General features: G+C 39.8%; 1 pseudogene; it reads right to left on the bottom strand.

Moving 5' to 3' along the window:
- Positions 1 to 7,071: 7,071 nt before the first annotated feature.
- LOC110219085 (FGFR1 oncogene partner 2 homolog pseudogene) lies at positions 7,072 to 8,160 on the bottom strand (annotated as a pseudogene).
- Positions 8,161 to 12,210: the final 4,050 nt, after the last annotated feature.

The raw sequence follows: 12,210 nt of genomic DNA, 5'->3' as shown, positions 1-12,210 counted from the left end.
GCGGCCCCTTTCTTCAAACCCCCATTTGTATGTCATAAAATCATAAATTTAGAGTTGCAAGGAGCCATGGAAGCTATTGAATATAACCCCCTCTGTTTACAGACAAGGAAACTGAGGCATAGAGCAGTTAAGTGACTTGCCCAAGGTTACATAGGTAATAAGTGTCTGAGGCAGATTTGTACGCAGGTCTTCTTGACAAGTTCAGTACTTTAACCACTTACTACTCCACACGGATAAACAATCCCCCTTGCTAAGGTATTAAAGGCTGTTAGTAAGTTAACATGTTATCTCTTTCAGGCTAAAATATTTGTTATTTAACAGAGATCTTAGGGCAGCTAGGTGGTGCAGTGGATAGAGCACTGGCCCTGAAGTCAGGAGGACCTGAGTTCAAAGGCGGCCTCAGACCAAACACTAGACACTAGCTGTGTGACCCTGGGCAAGTCACTTAACCCCAATGCCTAAAAACAAAAAACGAACAAACAAACAAAACCGGAGATCTTTAGGAAATCATTCTTAACACCAGGAAGTAACTCTAGTCCTAGAAATTTCAAATGTCAGATATTTCTAGGTGCTTCTTAAGTCATATACATTAGGTAGGTGGCTGCCTATTCCACTTAGACCCAATTGATCATTGATTCAGTTAGGAAAGGTGGCAAGCTGGTGAGAATCTTTTCTCTTTATTACAATCATCTTGGGTCATTTCAATTATCAGTGGCCTCAAGAAGCTTCTTTCTCTACACAAAATGGAAAGATCTCAGAAGTGGAAAGACTTTAGAGACAAGTTAGTTCAACCCTGACTATCATCTTCATTTTCATTTTTCTGTGACATGCTTTTTCCCCTTTTGTTTCCTTATAATGGCTGGTGTACCAAATCTCCTCTTAGTACATTTTGCATCATTTACTGAAAAGTAGACAGAGGTTTCCAGCAATGTTCCTGAAGGGTGCATAGGGCCTTCTGTAGAAATATGTTACATGTAACTGAGGAAGTAAAACATCTTGGACTGATTAAGGGAGGTACTGTCTCTAGGGCAGAGAAAGGGGTAGTCCCACTAGCTCCCAGTTAGACCACATCTAGACAACTGTGGTCAGCTCTGTGTACCTCATCTCAGAAGAGTAGCTAGCAAGCTATGGCTGAGTGAGGTCAGAAGATGGCCAAGATGGTGAAAGGGGCCTGAATAACCTAGAGATATCTAGCCTGGAGCAAAGATGAAGGAACTAGGGACATTTAGTCTGGAACAGACATTTGGAGGATGGGGGAGAGCATGATAACTGTGTTAAGTATTTGAAGGGTTAACTGATGGAAAAAGAATTAGATTTATTCTGCTTGACTCCATATGTCAGTGGATTGAAGTTAAGAGGATAGAATATTTGAGCTCAATATAAGGGTCCCTTAAGCTGCAAGACGTCTCATATGTAGCCCATATGTATGGGTATGTACCCCAGCCCCTTCATTTTACATAAAGGAAAAAGAGACCCTGGGAGAAGTTAAGTGACTTAGGCAAGGTCATATAGGTAGTGTATTTCTGAGGCAGGATTTGACCCTGAGCCAGTGACTTTACCCCTCTAAGCCACAGTTTTTTCTCATACACAAAATGGGAAGGATAAAGCTTTCACCATTTGCCTCATGGAGGCATTATGAGGAAAATGCTTTTGAAAGGGGGTTATCACTATTGTTGATGTTACAGCAAGCCTGAATGCTCTGGCCAAGTTGTATATTAATTTCCCTCACTTTGTATTATTTTGCTACTGCCAAGTTTTCCATTCATTTCAGGTTTTCTTGAAAGAGGAGTAGGCTTATAGTTTGGGGCTCAGTCTCTGACACTGGGCTGGAATGGACCTGGACATCCTTGGGTGGGTGCGTGGGTGGGTTTCCAATAAGGAAACTTTCATTTTCTTGGAAGTCCTAGGAAAGTTTCTAGTAGCTGAGTTAGTGTTAATGATACTGTCCTTTTTTCTTTTGGGCTCCCAGTGAGGTAAATGCCTCCACCAATGCAGGGTGGTACTTGCTCTACAAGCATAGTCTTAGAAATCTGTTTCTACTAGAAAAAAGAAATCAGCATGAAAAATGAGCCTTACAGGCGGGGTAGGAAGGGGATGGGGGACAGGCGGGTGGAGAAGCCAGTTTTGTATCTACCATGGTAATAGTAACTCCTTTGATATATTAGGGGTTTCCTCCACCTGAGTGCAGGTCACTTCCTCTCTCTGGGCTCTGGGCTTCAGTTTCTTAATGTATAAGATGTGGATATTGGATTGTTGGTCTCTAGGTTTCCTACTACCTCTGATCTATGAATATGTTATCATCTTAGGAGACCTCCCATTGCCTGACTAGAGTCTCAGGTGAAAAGTTTTCAAAATCATTTGATCCAAGAGAAACCTTGGGACACAGGAGATAGTAATCAAAATAGATAAGAGAGACCAGGATATGACTTTCAACATTTTAGGAGTTCTAGAACAATCCTTTCTCTTCACCTGTCTTGTAAGTATGCAGCACATCAAAAAGTTGTTCCCTAAATTAAGATGAATTAAAATGAATTTATCCTAAAAATATTTTGTCACCACCATAATGCTGAGGATATCAAACCAGGGCATCACAGGATTGATGGATGGAGTTGTTTGGATGGTGTGAGGACCAGAGGGCCTGGTGGTTTTTTTTGTTTTGTTTTGTGGAGGGGAGTTTTGCACATAATAGGCATTTAGTGCTAGTGAAGAGGGGGAGAAAATGGAGGCTTAGAGATCAGAAACTTAGAAGGGACCTCCACGTGCCAACCAAACCTGCCTACATACTCTTTCCAACATTACAATACTACATCTCAAGTGCCTAGACCAAAAGATATCCATTTTAAACCATGTTTTCCTTTCCTTTCCCCTAATCCCTTAATCCAGGAATAAATCTCCTTTACAAAATTCCAGCTATATCTAGTCTTTGCTTAAACAGTATCAGTGACAAGAAACTCACTACCCCACAAGGCACCTTGGATGCTTTTAAGTAGAAGGAATATTGGCATTGGGTTGCATTAATGGGGGAGTTAATGAGGGGGAAGATACTCTTACATGGAAGTGTGAAGGGGATTCACAAGATGTTAATAGCTACTGCTAAACTGGGGTCCCCACTATTCAGAGACAGACAGTCAACGAACATTTAGTAAGTACCCCCTATGTGTCAGGTACTGGGCTAAGGGCTGAGAATACAAAAAAAAAAAAAAAGGAAAACACAGTCCCTGTTCTCAAGCTGTTCACAGTCTAATAGGGGAGATAACATGCAAACAACTCCATTCAAAGAAGATATTCACAGGATAACCTGAAGATAATCTCGGAGGGAAGGCACTAAACTAGGGAGGATTAGAAAAGGCTTTCTGCAGAGTGTGGGACTTTAGCTGAAACTTGAAAGAAGCCAGAGAAGTCGAGGATCAGAGATGAGGAAGGAGAGCATTCCAGACATGGCAGACAGTCAGTGAAATGTTCAGCCTCGGGTGATCAAGCGCCATGGGAGAGGAACAACGAGGCCAGTGTCACTGGGGCAAAGAACATGTGAATGCAGTAAGGTATAAAAAAAACTGGAAAGGTAAGAAGGAACCATGCTATGAAGGGTTTTAAAAGGCAAACAGAGGATTTTATATCTGATCTTGGAGGTAATAGGGAGCCACTGAGTTTATTAAATGCAGTTGGGATGGAGTAGACCTGCACTTTTTTTTATTGTTATTGTTCAGTCGTTTCAGTTGTGTCTGACTCTGTGACCTGCTTTGGGGTGTTCTTTGCAAAGACAATGGAGTTGTTTGCCATTTCCTTCTCCAGCTCATTTTACAGATGAGTAAACTGAGGCAAACAGGATTAACTGACTTGCCCAAGAACACACAGTAAGTGTGTGAGGTCAGATTTAAACTCAGATCTGATCTAACTCCAGTCCTGGAGTTCCATCTACTGCACCATCTAGCTGTCTATGACCTGCTCTTTGGGAAAATTTATTTGACAGTTGGGAGAAGAACTGACTAGAATGGGGCAGCAATATAGCTGGAATCTAACCCAACTGGAGCCGGGGATGTCAGGTTGGCTATTCATGGTTTCTTCTCTCCTGAGTCCTCTTGGTAATTGGGTTTTCCTTCATCGTAGGCAACAGAAGATCCATTCCTTCCTTTATTCCCGAGGCAATCTCATTACTATTTCTTGATTTAGGACTTATCTCAGAAAAGGATGGGTTTTGCTTAGCAGATACTGTCATTAGTTTACATGACACACACTGAATATGAGTTATTCAACAGTTAAAAAAACAAACAACAAAAAAAACCCCAAACCTACACCAGGATCTTACAGTCTTAAATCATGTGGCTTTTTCAGATAGCTATGAAAAGAAGGGGATGCTGTGGATAGGTGACAAGGCAGAAAGGCTGAGGTCCTGGTACTCTTAATGTTTTACCTTCAGAGCCCTGAGTGATCCATTTTTTGAATGGGAAAAACAGATTGACCTAGAGGACAGGAACTTCAGGTCTTCCCTCCAGCAAGTTGAATGCAAATTTCTTCCCTCAGATAGTCCTAGGGAGTTCTGATTGGCTTTCCCTCTGGCCCTCAAGCATTGCTACTAATGAAATCTTTGGTCATAAAATTTCTTAATATTGAGTCACTGCTCTCACTCCATCCAGACCTGAGCATGATGGAGTGAGATGAAGGGTGACCCACTTTGATCTGGTCTCCTGTTGCATTAAGAAGACGTTCCATCAAGAGATTATGGATTATGGATGGAATTATTCTAAATGACAATATTCCCATGACCTTGGGGAACACTTTAACTCTTTTTTTAATCAATCATCTTTATTGACAAAATTATACAGTACACATTCCAAAAATACATTTCAAGCTTCTGGATTACAAAAATAATGCATATGTGATGAAAACTTATTACATAAGAATGAAACTCTGAGAAACCCTAAAATTAAATCTCAAAAAAACACAATGTATCTATGATAGTCAAAAGGAGATAAATTAAATCACAACTTTATTTATAAAAATACTCATCAAGCATTTTTCATAATAGCTGCCTCATGATTGCGACATACTAAATCTTAGTAGTGCAGCTTGTTTTATTTCTCTAAGTTAATTGGGATAAAACCAAAATTATTTGGACAAATTTGCCACCAAGTCAAGTACTGTTTCTTAATCAAAGTAAGATAGAAGGTAGTTACAATTTTAAGGGAAAAAAACACCTATTTTTTTTTTATCAAAAATCTTCAGTAAGGCCTCTGGACTAAAGTTTTATTTTAAGTAAAAAAGAAACACCCAGTGTTTGGGAGAGTTAGTTTGAGTAAATAGTGCTTGCTTTTACTCTTAGCAGTATGTGAGTCTTCATACACTAATAGATTCTGTTAGAAGAGTAGTATTTCTTCAACAGAGGCCCTAAATGGAATTTTCAATCTGAGCTAATTTGAGAAAGTTTCTACTTTATTGTCTGTTTAAATAATGGTTCAAACTTCCATTACTTCTCCATTTGGTTGTCAGTTTTGATGATTCATGTGATGGTAGTAAACAACTTGCAGTTTTGATGAAACCCAAGAAAATGAACTATTCCCAAGTATCTGTTTCAGTATGATGGTCATAAAAAACCTGAAAGTTACTGGGAACAGATGAGCTCAATGGCAGATTCAGAGAGACCTACAATTATAATACCTTTGTTCCTGTTGGAACAAAGAAAAACAAAACTTTATAAGGAATAAAGTTTTCTTTTTAAAAACCAGATGAAAAGTTGGTGTTTACTATTAACGAAGCTAAAATAAATACCTTGGTTTTTTTGTGCACTTCAAATCTCTATTCCTGGCTTGCTGTATCAGGCCTTCTAGCTGTGACAGTTGGGAAATGGATGTTAATATTCCTAAAATCAACCAGAAAGCAAACTTGACCAAATTAATATTTATTCAGGATCCAAACCTAACTCCCTCCCCTAAAGTAGTAGTTCAACCTACTGAATAATCTTGTCTTCTATATGGTTTTCTTTCTCAGAAAGTAGTATGGGGGCAGCTAGGTGGTGCAGTGAATAGTGCTCTGGCCTTGGAGTCAGAAGGACCTGAGTTCAAATCCAGCCTCAGACACTTAACACTAGCTGTTGTGACTCTGGGCAAGTCCGCTTAACCCCTATTGCCTCACCAAAAAGCAAAAAAAAAAAAAAGTAGTATGGCTTTTTTCATTAATGAAAAGATAGTTTCTACATTCTTCACCTTCAGTAAGTTGTGGACAATTATTACCCAAAATGTCATGATCAACTATGGTATGTTGCTGGCTAAAACAAAAGCACCTCTTAGGATCTAGGCTTGGAAGAACATATATCCAATGTATGGCCTATACCACAGAACCAAAAGATTATCAGTCTTTTAAAAGTTTTTTTGGATAATCTCGACATTTTTGAAAGGCATTTCTTAAGAAATGTAAAGGTAGGCCCAGTGAACGTAAAATATAATAACTATTTGTTAGCCTTCATGTCAAATAAAGATCAAATTTAGGAATGGACACATTTCCTTTTTCATAAATCCAAGCTAAGAAATGTGGATTTTTAAAAATGGTATAACTGCATAAATTCTATGTAGAGGTTTATTTATACAAATATTTTTATTTATTACATATGATTATATATACTTTATATGTATTATATATAATATTCATACATTTAAATATATTTTTATATTTTTATAATATTACATATTTAATATTTGGATTAAAATAATAATATATTTAATATTTGGATTTTAAAAGTTAAGAAAAATAACAGCATTGCAGGGGCCTAGTACAATCAATAGTTTTTAAACATGAGAACTTTCATTTGTTTACCTAATGACAATGGATTAAAGTTTCCTCTTCCCACTAAAAATTTTAATACGAATAAAGTCAATGACAACCAAATATTGATCTTCTGCTAATATCTTTTTAAAATGTCATTTGCCAGCATACTGTACATAATGCCAAAAAAGAATGAAATGAAGGTCTGATTTAAGATTAGGATTTTTCTGGTGCTCAATTTTAACAACTTTTTAAGTAAACCCTGGTTCCTTATTAGGAGCTATGCAATAGAAGCTCAGTGATTTTCCAAGTTCTTTAGCTCTTCCCCAGGCTCAAGTCACTGCTGCTTACCAATGCTGACAAAGATGTATTCTCTGATGTTTTGTCTTTCTTGAGGTTCGGGAATGATTCTCCAGTTATTTGAAGGATTTCCCTCAAGCCTCTGATTTCTTGTTCAGGTTGAAAAATGCATTCCTGCTCCTTGCAACCCTGCTGCTCATCAGTTTCAGTAGCTTCCTTCCTTGCCCCTGCCATTTCGGTAATCTGGTCCACATGTAAGGTGATTCCTTGGAATGTTGCTCCTTTGACTTCATTGTAATACCTGGGTCATCCTTTTTGCTGGCCACTGGCAACCTAAACATCCTGCTCTTGCTACTTGCTCATTATGAGTTCAAAAGCAGACTGGTGTTCTCCAAGAGATGGGGGAAATCCTTTACTTTCTTCCTTCAGTTCCCTGATTTGTCTGTTTTCTTGCTGAATTCCCATAACTAATGTAGTTTGTGGTAGGTGTCTTGCAACCTCATTGAGCTCTTTTTCTTGATAGTTTCATTGCTTCTATTCCCTTGTTGAGATCTTTGGTTTGTTCAATGAGAGATTCTGCTGCATTGTTACGATTTCTTTGTAAAAGCATTTCCACATTGATTATATTCGTGAAGTTTCTCCCCAGTGTGGATTCTCTGATGCAGATTAAGAATGGACCTGAGCCTAAAATTTTTTTCACATTGATTACATTTATAAGATAAATATAAATATATGTAATATATTCATATAATATAATGTATATTATATATAAGGTATATTATATATATAATGTGTGTGTATATATGTATGTATACTCTCTGCGGATTTTCTGTTGTAGAGTGAGACTGGAGCTCCATACCGATCACATTCATAACGTTTATCTCCATTGTGGATTCTCTCATATAAAGCAAGACTGTAGCTCTGTGAGAAAGTCTTTCCACAGTAAGTACATTCCTAAGGTTTCTCTCCAGTGTGGATTCTGTCTTGTAAAGCAAGAGTGGAGCTTCTTCTGAAAGCCTTTGCACATTGATTACCTTCCAAAGGTTTCTCTTGTCGCGGTCTCTTGATCCATTCAACAAGTTCTTTAGCATCTGCAAGAGCTTTTTTCAATTGTGTAGCTCATTTTCTCGTCTCCCTCTCCGCCTCCGCCGCCTCCGCCTCCAGGTCGGGTAGTGGGCGGGTTCTACTGCCGGGGCCGCTGCCCCCGAGGGCCAGGCTCCACTCCTCCCTGCGGGGCCTCAGCGCCGGGCACGGTGCCCTCTTCAGGTGACAGTGGAGCCGGGCAGAGACAGCAGTGAGAGGAGGCGGCTTGATCCCCGTCGCATCGCGGAGTGGGGGACGGGCTGCTCACACAACCTCCTGCCCGAGGAGCAGAACACTTTAACTCTTGAGAGACCTAAGACCACACTGTTTTCAGGTGAGGCTGTCTTCATTTCTATGCTCCTTCTTCCTCAGTCTCTTCTGATTCAGGCCCTCCAGATGATGAACCTGTTTGTGTTTCTTATTTATTGGATGCTCCTCCAGGCCTCTGATGAAAATAACAGCTCCCATTTGCGTAGAGTTTTACCTAGCTTAACTCATTTGATCTTCATAACAAGCCTGCAAGATAAATCCTGCAGGTTTTTATCCTTCCCACCATAGAAATGAGGAAACTGAGATTCAGAGCATAAGTGACTTTCTAAGAATCACACAGCTAGTGAATACCAGAGCCAGGATTTGAACAGAAGTCTTTCCTGATTCCAAGATTGGTGTTCTTTCCGCTATACCTTAACACATCCCAAAATGCAATTGATAACATCCAACTTGTCTTAGAGGAGCATTAGGTATAGTTTCTGAATAGAACCTTCCAATACATGAATTCCCCATAGAGAAGACCCTGACAATATTCATAACAGTTCCAAGTATTATTTATGGAGTGTAAGGGGAATGAAGGCCAGAAGGCCTCAGATGGAAGGATCCCACTGGGCCTAACAATGACTCCTCTGATATTTAAAAGCAGGCCTGACAAGATCCTGGAGAAATCTGGAGGAGTGGTAACTATGCCAGGCAAACAGCATAGATATGAAGAATTGATTTGTTATGAATTATGTGGGCGACCTGAAGAGAACATTTTAGAGACTTTCGGTTGTTTTATTAGCAGTGGAAGATGAACTGTCTCGGAGGACAGCTGTCACCTGGTGATGAGAAGTGCTGAGTGGGCTGGAGGAAGATTTCCTAGTGATGACCGTGGGAGATCAGATAATGATGAGGTTTAAGCATACATACACACACCAACAGACTGAGAAGGCTTCCATGACGTGACATCTCCTGAGCTTTGGTTGTTTCTGGTTCACATGACCTAGCTGAGCAACTGGAAGTTCCAGCACCAGAGTCACCTGTCCAGGTGTACTCTTGGGTCAAGCCCAATTAACAAACTGACAAACTGTCATGGTGGCCAGTTTGGTGGCATCTTAAGGAAGCCATTTTCTATTCTCTTGCTTTATAGCAACATGCAGAATAATAACAGGGAAGCAAAACGGTGGCAGTGCAAAAAAGTGCTGGTTCTGGAGTCGGACAACCCAAGTTCAAATCCTGCTTTGGACACTTACTACCTGCATGACTTTGGGCAAATCACATAACTTCCCTGGGCCTCAGTTTCTTCATCTATGAAATGAGGTGTTGGACTAGATTGCCTCTGAAATCCTTTCTGGCTCTATAGTTATGATAATATCGAGCAAATTACTCAGTTTCTCTAGGTTTCACTTTCCTTCTCTGTAAAATGAGGGGGTTTGGGCTAGATGGCCTCTGAGGTCCCTTCCAACCCTAAATTCCCTTACTATGCAACTCTCTGCCCATAGCCATTCATTCAGTGAATATTCATTGGGTGCCTAACCAATCTGGGCATTCATCAGCAAAGTAACAGGACTGAACTAGGCATTCTGTAGGGTCCCCCTCTGGTTCTACATCCTATGACATCCTACTGGGTGCAAAACAGAGTATTTCCAATATTGCTGCCTCCTGCTACTCAGAAGAAGGCAAGTGATAAACTGACCCTTGGAATGTGGATGCCCAAAATTCTGTTACCGCTAGGCTAATATTATGTATGAGTCAAACACTGATGTGGGCTCAGGAAGGCAAATCTATTGATTGTAGAGTTGTGTCAAGTTATTAAAGAAAGCTACAAATATTGGTGGGGGGTGGGGAATGAAGCTTCATGACACAATGGATAGAGTGCCAGGCCTGGAGGCAGGAAGACTCATCTTCCCGAGTTCAAATTTGGCTTCTGTCCAGTGTGACCATGAGCAAGTCACTTAACCCTGTTTGCCTCAGTGTTCCTCATCTGTAAAATGAGCTGGAGAAGGAAATGGCAAACTACTTCAGTATCTTTGCCATGAAGACCCCAAATGGGATCATGAAGATTCAGATGTCACTAAAACAACTGAAAAACAACAGTAGTACTGTGAATATTTGCTATAGAAAGTGGAATATTATATTTCAAAAATCAGTGGATTAGAAATGACAGAATCACAGACTCTCAGAGCTCAAAGGGACTTCAGAGTCATCAAGGTGTGTCATGTTGAGCAAGTCACTTCATTGCTCTGGATCTCAGTGGTTTATCTTTAAAATTAGCGGGGTTGGACTAGGTGACCTTGAAGGTCCATTCCAGCTCTATATCTCTGATGCTGTGATCTTAATTCAGGCTGTACCTAAACAAGAATCCCCTCTATAAATACTGTCAAGTGTGCCTTTTCTGGAAGCCAACCTTTTCTTGAAGACCTTTAGTAAGGGGAAACCCACTACCTACACTTTGGATAGCACTAATTGTTAGGATTTTTATTCCTTCCAGCAAGCTAAATTGGAATCTCTGAAACTTCCACTCACTGCTCCTGGTTCTACCTTCTGGTGCTAAGCAGAATGAATGAATGAATGAATGAATGGACTAATTAATATTATAATAATTTACTAAATGCTTACTATGTGCAAAGTATTGTGCTAAGCTCTAGGGAAACAGTAGAAAAGTGGAGACAGATCCTCCTCTCAAAGAGTTGACATTCTGATGGGGGAGGTAGTATATATAGGAGGTTTCAGCTTCACCCCAGTCAGATGGAAAGCTATTCTTAGGATACAGTGGCAATTTTGTGGTTGTTCAGTCACGTCCGACTCTTTGTGACTCCATTTGGGGTTTTCTTGGCAAAGATACCGGCGTGGTGTGTCATTCCCTTCTCCAGTGCAGTGGCAAACCAGACGGTCATTCATCTTCTTTAACATATTTCCAATGATGACAACAGAAATAGCAACAGCAACATCATGATCAACATTTATTAAGTACTTAGTATGTTTTGGACACTGGGCTAAGGCTGGGGATAAAAAGAAAGGCAAAAAGAGTCTCTACCCTTAAGGTAGCTCACATTCTAATGAGGGAGACAACATTAAAAAAAAAGCCACCTATGTACTTACAAGAGATGATTAAACCTGAATAAATTGAATCCTTATTCCCTTCAAATACTTAAAGACAACTGTCTTTAAGTGTGCTCCCACCCTGTTCTCTTCTCCAGGTGAAACATCTCCAGGTTCTTCACTTGATCCATATTTGACATTATCCTGAGGTCCATCATCTCAGTCAACTTCCTTTGGGAGTTTTCCAGTTTATCGATATAATTCTAAAATGTATGACTAGAAAATGACATTCCAGATGTAGTTCAACCTAGCCAAAGAACAATGAAACAATTATTTTCCTTCTTCTTGTCCCTATCCCTGTAGTGATGGCACTTAAGATACTTCAAGAGGACAGCTAAATGGTACAGTAGATTGAGTGCAGGGTATGGAGTCAAGAGTACTTATCTTCCTGAGTTTGAATCAGGCCTCAGAAACTTCGTATATGGGTGAACCTACTCTGTTTGCCTCAGTTTCCTCTTCTGTAAAATGATCTGGAGAGGAAAATGGCAAACCACTGCAGTATCTTTGCCAAGAAAATCCCAAACGAAGTTATGAAGGGTTAGGCATGACTGAAAAATGGGCTGAACAACAATAACAGATTCTTAGAAGCTTAATCCTATACCCTTTTCTCTTCTCTCTCTATATCCTCTCTCAATGATCCATTAGTCCCCATGAGTTAAATTTTTATTTCTCTACAGTTGACTTCTAAATCTATCCACTACTATTTTCTCTATCAAA

This window comes from Phascolarctos cinereus, unplaced genomic scaffold (genome assembly GCF_003287225.1).
Source record: "Phascolarctos cinereus isolate Bilbo 61053 unplaced genomic scaffold, phaCin_HiC Scaffold_4;HRSCAF=312, whole genome shotgun sequence".
Lineage (NCBI taxonomy): Eukaryota > Metazoa > Chordata > Mammalia > Diprotodontia > Phascolarctidae > Phascolarctos > Phascolarctos cinereus.
This window is presented reverse-complemented; position numbering and strand designations above follow the sequence as displayed.